The sequence below is a fragment of the Mastomys coucha genome, unplaced genomic scaffold (genome assembly GCF_008632895.1).
Source record: "Mastomys coucha isolate ucsf_1 unplaced genomic scaffold, UCSF_Mcou_1 pScaffold9, whole genome shotgun sequence".
NCBI classification, from domain to species: domain Eukaryota; kingdom Metazoa; phylum Chordata; class Mammalia; order Rodentia; family Muridae; genus Mastomys; species Mastomys coucha.
Window position 1 is genome coordinate 53,458,081 of NW_022196915.1, and position 7,923 is coordinate 53,466,003.

A 7,923-nucleotide genomic window follows, 5' to 3' on the forward strand; every position below is an offset into this window, starting at 1 on the left:
GGAACTCAGAAATCCGCCTGCCTCTGCCTCCCAAGTGCTGGGGTTAAAGGCATGCACCACCACTGCCCGGCTCTTTGTGCTTTTAAAGTCTTCAAAATAAGTGACAAGGTTTATCCATGTTCTGGCAGGAAAAAAATAAAATCCATCATACCACAGGAAGTACTGGAAATGTCTTCTTCATAAGATTGCGTCCAACCTAGACAGACATGCTCTGTGATCAACTTGTGCTCATTATATGCCATATTGAATGAAAGGATGTAGCTTACTGCCCGACTTTATTTAGAAACTTCTAGGGGTGACATGGGCACTAGAAGTTAAACAATTTGACTCTCTCGAGTTTGGAGAACTCAGCCCAGACATTGATGCAACTCTGGGTCTTATAAACCATCTGGGGTTTGCAAAGGCAGCCCAGTGCTTTCATGCAACAGTACTGCAAGAGGAGAGCTGTCTCATTCACCTCAGTGCTGCAGAGGGACCTGCCTAACCTTTACCCTCAGAGGGTCTATCTCCACTAATAGACAGGAAGCAGCGCTGTGTGTGACCTTATAGCAAGAAAGATGTACTTACATAGTTAGGCTACACAGACACATCGTTAGATTACATAGGGTTTTGCAGCTGTTACCATCATTGTCCAAGAACTGCACTCAAGGCACTAACATTAGTGACTCCGTTTTTACTTCAGCCAATTGCCGTTATTTTACTTCCCAGGACCAATGGGCTTTTTCTGCTTTTGTTTTGATCCCCGTGGCAGGAATAAAGAGGCCAGTCACAGTGCTGTCACAGTGCTGGACATCCAAAGATGTTGACATGCATTGCAGAGCCAGCTTCAAAGCTCTGGGTTATCGCACGCCGCACGCACACGCACACCTTCCAATTTCTGTGGCTTCTCAGATGAAGACATTGGCATATTTTCTTTGCCCACCAATCTTAACTAAAGTGAGTCCCTAGAGAAGCCCAAGATGTGCTCCAGGGCAAGAGCGATCACAGGAGGTCACTCGCTAGTTCTCAGACATCACCGTGGGAAGGGACACCCTCTTCCTAGAAGGCTACTGCTGGAAATCAAATTTGGAAAAGCAGAGTGCCTGCCACAGTAAACTAGAAGTGTATGCATGCCATCTGATTAACCATCAGCCACCAGCTTGGCAGATATCAGCTAAGGTACCCAGCACTGCTATCTCCACTAAAGGATAGATTTTATACTCAAATGCTTACCACTCCAGGACATCCAAATACTAATAAGCCCCTACTGGTTTATCCTGTGCACAAGCAGAATTACTGAAGCTTTGTATGGAGCTATATGCTCAATTCTTGAGAGGCAACGGTTGGTGTGGTGTGAGGACTACTGGGAACAATGGGGAGCACGAAGAGTAACAACCATCAGGGTCTGACTGCAGACAATGCAACTCCAGTTCCAGAGGATCCAGAACCCTCTTCTGGCCTCTTCAGGCACTACATGCCTGTGATATACATACATACATACATACATACATACATACCTTTGGAAGACCCAGGAATCTTGGTCCCAATGTCAGCAAAGGATGTCAGTGGCAGCAGCAATAACAACAGGGCAGATGAGCCAATAGCAAGAAGTGAACTTAAACAGGCAAAGCCCCAATGTTTCCCCTTGAATTCCTTTATATCTGACTGCTGTCAGAAAGTGTCACCACTCTGGAGGAGGGGCTCCCCACAAGCAGTCCACTCTGAAAATGACCTCACAGACCCACCCAAATCTGTGTCTCTTAATTGATTTCAAATCCAATCAACTTGGAAATGAGACCAACCACCACTACTAGGAGAATGCCGGGACCTTTAGGGAATCATCAGATACCACCTCAGAATTCATCCTAAGGATCCAAATAATCTATGGGATCTAATAACCATCAGAGGGGAAGGGGGCTGTGTCAATCAACTAACAAATGGGGTTTCAGCTCAAGTCCAGATTCCAGTGAGCCCAAAAGGTACGAGGAAAATGACTACTCATGACCCATTTCTTCTCCACGCGCTGAATAAGCAATTAGAATGTTGCCACTCAATGACAGAATTCCGCACTGGCTCTCTGGCACACATAGCAAGAGTTACTGTTATAGGAAAGACCGAGCCCAACATCCTTGCTCCGCTCGGACAATAAACCTCAAACCATGCTCTGTCCCAAGTGGCACAAAGGCAGACATCATCCGCAGCTTCATAGCACGTTCAAGGCCAGCTTGAGCTACATGATATTCTGCTTGAAATAACCAAAATCAAATAAAATGTGCATTTCTGAGCCATTTACTCATCTAAATGGGGACTGGGGATAAGAAAGTGACTGTGGCAAGCTAAGAATCCAAAGCAAGCTGCTCTGTCACTTGGGCCTTATGACCTAGAATATCCATGATGCATGAAATCTCCATGGAAACCAGCAGGATTGTGTGAAGACATGCTTCAGTGGCAACAGTATTCTACAGGGCTGGGAGGGCTTCAGAACAGAGCACCATCCTCGCTGCCAAACATTCTCCACTGCAGAAATGGCTCCCAGCTTATAGCTAGGCCTGCTAAAGACTGAGCACCTGAACACGGCCCATCCTGGGGCTGTGTGTGGCCTGAGCTGCCATTTTCAATGAGATGTGGTAGGACATAGTACCTCCCTGGGCTAGGAACTGCAAGTTCTGAGATGTATGTTTATGGGTACCAGCCATATACTGAATCGAATCTGAGCAGCTCCAAAGACACAGCACATCCATGCAGATGCCTCGGGTTCGCCAACACCCAACCCTCATCTTTGCATTCCCTGCCTCAAGCTAACCTATAAAACTAACCTAGTCTATTTTTTACCTGAGGAAAACCATTGATTTGTTTGGGCTTACAGCTTTCAGTGCATCACTGAGGGGAATCACGGCAGAAACTCAAGACAGTAACCTGGAGACAGGAATTAAAGCAAAGGCCACAGAGGAGTGCTGCTTACTGGCTTGCTCTATGTGATTGGTTCAGATTTCATTCTTTTATGCAATCCAGGACCGTCTACAGTGGTCTGGGCCCTCCCACATCAATTATTTTTAATCAAGAAAACACACTCCCCCGAAACCTACATAGACTTGCCTACAGGTCAATCTGATGGAGGCAACTTTCTCTCAATGGTCTTTTTTTCTGATTTGTTCATATTTATTTATTTATTTATTTTAGTATTTCACTTCTTTTTTTATTACATTGTCACATTCTACATTCTTTTTTTATTAGATATTTTCTCTATTTACCTTTCCTGGTTTCCCCTCCAGGAAAAAAACCCTGTTCCCTCTCCCCTCCCCCTGCTCACCAACCCACCCTCTCCTACTTCCTGGTCCTGGAATTCCCCTACACTGGGGCATAGAGCCTTCACAGGTCCAAGGGCTTCTCCTCCCATTGATGACTGACAAGGCCATCCTCTGCTACATATGCAGCTGGAGCCATGGATCCCTCCACATGTACTCTTTGGTTGGTGGTTTAGTCCCTGGGAGCTCTGGGGGTACTGGTTAGTTCATATTGTTGTCCCTCCTATGGGGCTGCAAACCGCTTCAGCTCCTTGGGTCCTTTCTCTAGCTCCTTCATTGGGGACCCTGTGCTCAGTTCAATGGATGGCTGTGAGCCTCCACTTCTATATTTGTCAGGCACTGGCAGAGACTCTCAGGAGACAGCTAAACCAGGCTCCTGTCAGCCAACACTTGCTGGCATCCACAATAGTGTCTGGGTTTAGTGATTGTATATGGGAAGGATCCCCAAGTGGGGCAGTCTCTGGATTGTCCTTCCTTCAGTCTCTGCTCCATACTTTGTCTCTGCAACTCCTTCCACGGGTATTTTGTTCCCCCTTCTAAGAAGGATTGAAGTATGCACACTTTGGTCTTCCTTCTTCCTGAGCTTCTTGTGGTTTGTGGATTCTATCTTGGGTATTCTGAGCTTCTGGGCTAATATCCACTTATCAGTGAGTGCATACCATGTGTGTTCTTTTGTGATTGGGTTACCTCACTTAGGATGATATCCTCCAGATCCATTCATTTCCCTAAGAAGTTTACAAATTTATTGTTTGTAACAGCTGAGTCACACTCCATTGTGTAAATGTACCACATTTTCTGTACATTCCTCTGTTGAGGGACATCTGGGTTGTTTCCAGCTTCTGGCTCTTATAAATAAGGCTGCTATGAACATGGTGGAGCATGTGTCCTTATTACATGTTGGAGCATCTTCTGGTTATATGCCCAGGAGTGGTATTGCTGGGTCCTCAGGTAGTACTATGTCCAATTTTCTGAGGACCGTCAAACTGATTTCCAGAGTGGTCATACCAGCCTGCAATCCCACCAACAATGAAGGAGTGTTCCTCTTTCTCCATAACCTCACCAGGACTTCCACATAAAACCAGATACACTAAAACTAATAGAAAAGAAAGTGAAGAAGAGCCTCAAGCACAGGGCACAGGGGAAAATTTCCTGAACAGAACATCAAAAGCTTATGTTCTAAGATCAAGAATTGGCAAATGGGACCTCATAAAATTACAAAGCTTCTGTAAGGCAAAGGACACTGTCAATAGGACAAAATAGCAGCCAACAGATTGGGAAAAGATCTTTACCAACCCTATATCTGATAGAGGGCTAATATCCAAGGTATACAAAGAACTCAAGAAGTTAGACTCCAGAGAACCAAATAATCCTATTAAAAAATGGGGTACAGAGCTAAACAAAGAATTCTCAATTGATGAACACTGAATGGCTGAGAAGCACCTAAAGAAATGTTCAACATCCTTAGTCATCAGGGAAATGCAAATCAAAACAACCCTGAGATTCCACCTCACACCAGTCAGAATGGCTAGGATAAAAAGCTCAGGTGATAGCTGGGTGTCTTTAGTTTGTTTCAAATACAAATGAACACAGCCTAGTGGGGATTCCTTCTCAGCCATTGACTGAAGGGAGAAATGGACTCTGGCCCTGCTGTTGTTTAGTTCCAAGTAATACAGGAACAGGAAATGGGCTAATCGCAAGCTCAGTGACACTCTGAAAGACAGAAGAGAACTTCAATCAGCACATTGTCTGCTTCTGGGAAGAGGTAGTCAGAGGGAGAGACTTGAACTGATTTAGATAGAGGAAATAATGTCACAGCAATTGATCAAGGGCTTGGAGAGAACAGGATTGGGAGATTAGGAACCAGATAGGAGGATGGACCTGTGAATACTGATAGGTGTGGAGACACATATGCAAGTGTCTGGGTTTCCTCCACAACTGAGGCGCTGGGTGGCTAGGCAGACGTGAGCAGACACTTGCCCAGTTGCCTAGCATGCACAAGAGGTTTTAATACTGGGGGTGGAGGTGGTACATGCATCCATTAATGGGAGCTTCTTTTTCTGAGGCTGGCCTAGCTACCATCCCTGTTTAATCTCTCAACACAAAGACCAACATTAGACATGACTCATGGGACATCTCCCTAGGAAGATTAGCAGCTATCTGGTTGTTGCTAATTAGTCTTGACCTCTCCCACAGAAAGGAGTCATGAATTTAACCTCACAATATAGAAATGAATTACACTCTCCGTATGTAAGTACTTCACTAGTATGAATATCCATGTGTTTATATAATGTAATAAAAGTATAATGATGGACTCATGCCTTTGATGGTATACTTTGGTCTAATGAAGGGCTCATCCCTAGAAACGGCAGGCCCATGAGAATCCAATGGCCCAGTAGAATGTTTTCCTGAAGGCTCAGGTATGATGTCACTTAAGGGATATCCTAAGTGGTTCTTCCTTGTAGGAAACACTTTACACTTAAACTGATAGACTACTGAGTTCTTTCATCATGCTCAGACATGAGCCCAAGAATACCTGGATGGGATGAAATTAGCCTCCTTCACTATCGGTGGTCACCTTGCAGAACTTCAGGATTCCATCGTTGTCTAGTTAAGTTGGAGATGTTAGTTCTCAGGGAAGGAGTACTTCTACAAGGGACAAATATAATAGCCACATTACAAGCACCCTTGGTCTTGTTGGGGTCCTCATGCATCTCAACCAATGAGGAAGGGTTCTTCTGTACTAGCTCTGAGGGTTGATTCCAGGTAACTGGATTACTGCTATACAGAGAAGAAAAAAAAAGATGCTTCTAGAAGTCAGTGGTTCTGTGGATTGTCTAATAGTCTCTTTCTACTAACCACTAAGAATTTGGGTCCATAGGAATCAAGATCTGGGTCATGCTACCAGATAACCAAAACCTTAACCAGCTTAGGTCCTGGGCTAAAGAAAGGGAGATAAAGTGGGCTAGAAAGCAGACTGTCTGGGCAGGAACATTTCTATGTTAGGATGTGATACAGATAGTAGAGAGAGCCTATATACCTGTTTCTTTTACCAGGTGTCCCCTAATGTCACCATCTTTCATTGCTGGGGGACATTTTCCAAACCAAGAACCCAGTGCTGGTCCATTGCTAGTAACTAAACCTCAAGCTTGACTCAGGCTTCAGTGCTCCTCCATTAATATTATTTTTTTATATTCTAGGATTCGATCCAGAATGTGGCTTCTGCTGTCACATCTCCTCAGTCTCTCTACCCCATTTGCTTCTCATGACCTTGACAATGAAGAGCGATCATCATAAATTTTGAAAGACATCCCTCAGTTAAGGATTTTTCGGTCATTTTTTTTTCTTCGTGTTTAAACTTGAATGTTGTCTCCTGGAGTTGTAGATTTAAGAAAGAATGCCACCAAGTGTCCTTCTTGTGAAAGCATTATCACAGGGGACAGAACCAATACATGGTATCATTAGTGATGGTTGTTATCCTTCATCTCCTGGTTAAGGTCATGGGCATCAGTTTCACCACTGCCAAGTTGCTACTATTTCCTTTTCATTGTGTGTTCATTTGAAGTGAGTCACAAAGTTCAGACCAACCTTAAAAGATGGGGTAGAGAGAATGGCGTGCTTCCTCTCAAGAGGTGGCCAATGTTCACATATGCCACCAGGAATTGCTCTGTAAGAAGAGCTGTCATTGGCTGGGAGATGGCTTATGGGTTAAAGCGCTTACCACATGACCAAAGCATAAGGACCCAGATAAATGCCAGCAGGGTATATAATCACGGGACCTCTCTTATAATTCCAGCCTCAGGAAGGAGGAGACAAGAAGTTCCCAGAGCAAGTTGACTAGAGAGACTAGACATATGAGCGAGCTGTGGGTTTGATAGAGAGATCCAGCCTCAGCTAACAAAGCAAAAGAGTGGTGGATGATTCCTAACATCAACCTTGGACATCCATGAGTGTGCACACACACAGGAACATTCACATGCACACATATACACAGAAATGGAAATAGATAAAAAAAAAAAAAAAAAAAAAGGAGAGCTGCATTTACATCTATTAGTCACCCATCTTTCAGTAGGGCTTCATCTGTGTTTGGGGTTGTAATTAAAAAGTATTATTAAGATTAAAAGTCAATTGTGTATTTTACAGAAATTCCCTCCCATATAAAATTTCCCATATTGGAAGGAATCTCATTAAGAGATGGGATGTTCTAAAAGGAGGTAAATATTTCATCTCCCAAGGAAGCTCACTGATCTCAAAGTAAACAATTCAACAGCTTCAGGAAGTCCCTGAAAATGACTAAATACTCTAGGTCCCTCCCTCCCCATGTGAATAGGAGCAGGAGACACTCTGAGAGAAGCTGAGCTGCTCAAAGTGACAGAGACCACCCAAACTTCCCAGAAGAATCTCAGACCTACTAAGTGCCTGGAAGAGACACTCTCCAACCTGTTGAGCTGCCTGCATGCTGTGCAGCTTTGTGAGCTGTCATCCATGCTGGGGAGGGTTTTTGGTGACGTAGCTGTCCTTGATTTATTACTGACCCCTGTAAGTAACCTCTTGCTCATATTCCTGTAAGTGAGTCTCATTAGTTCACCAAAGTAGATTTTGGTAGTGTCTTTGCTGATGACAACGATCATCATCCTGAGTG

General features: G+C 44.2%; 1 long non-coding RNA gene across 1 annotated transcript; it reads left to right on the forward strand.

Moving 5' to 3' along the window:
* The first annotated feature begins 2,458 nt into the window (after window positions 1-2,458).
* LOC116085241 lies at window positions 2,459-6,598 on the forward strand. The gene is made up of 2 exons (XR_004116458.1): window positions 2,459-2,606; window positions 6,482-6,598. It is a non-coding gene; the product is annotated as an uncharacterized LOC116085241 (long non-coding RNA).
* Window positions 6,599-7,923: the final 1,325 nt, after the last annotated feature.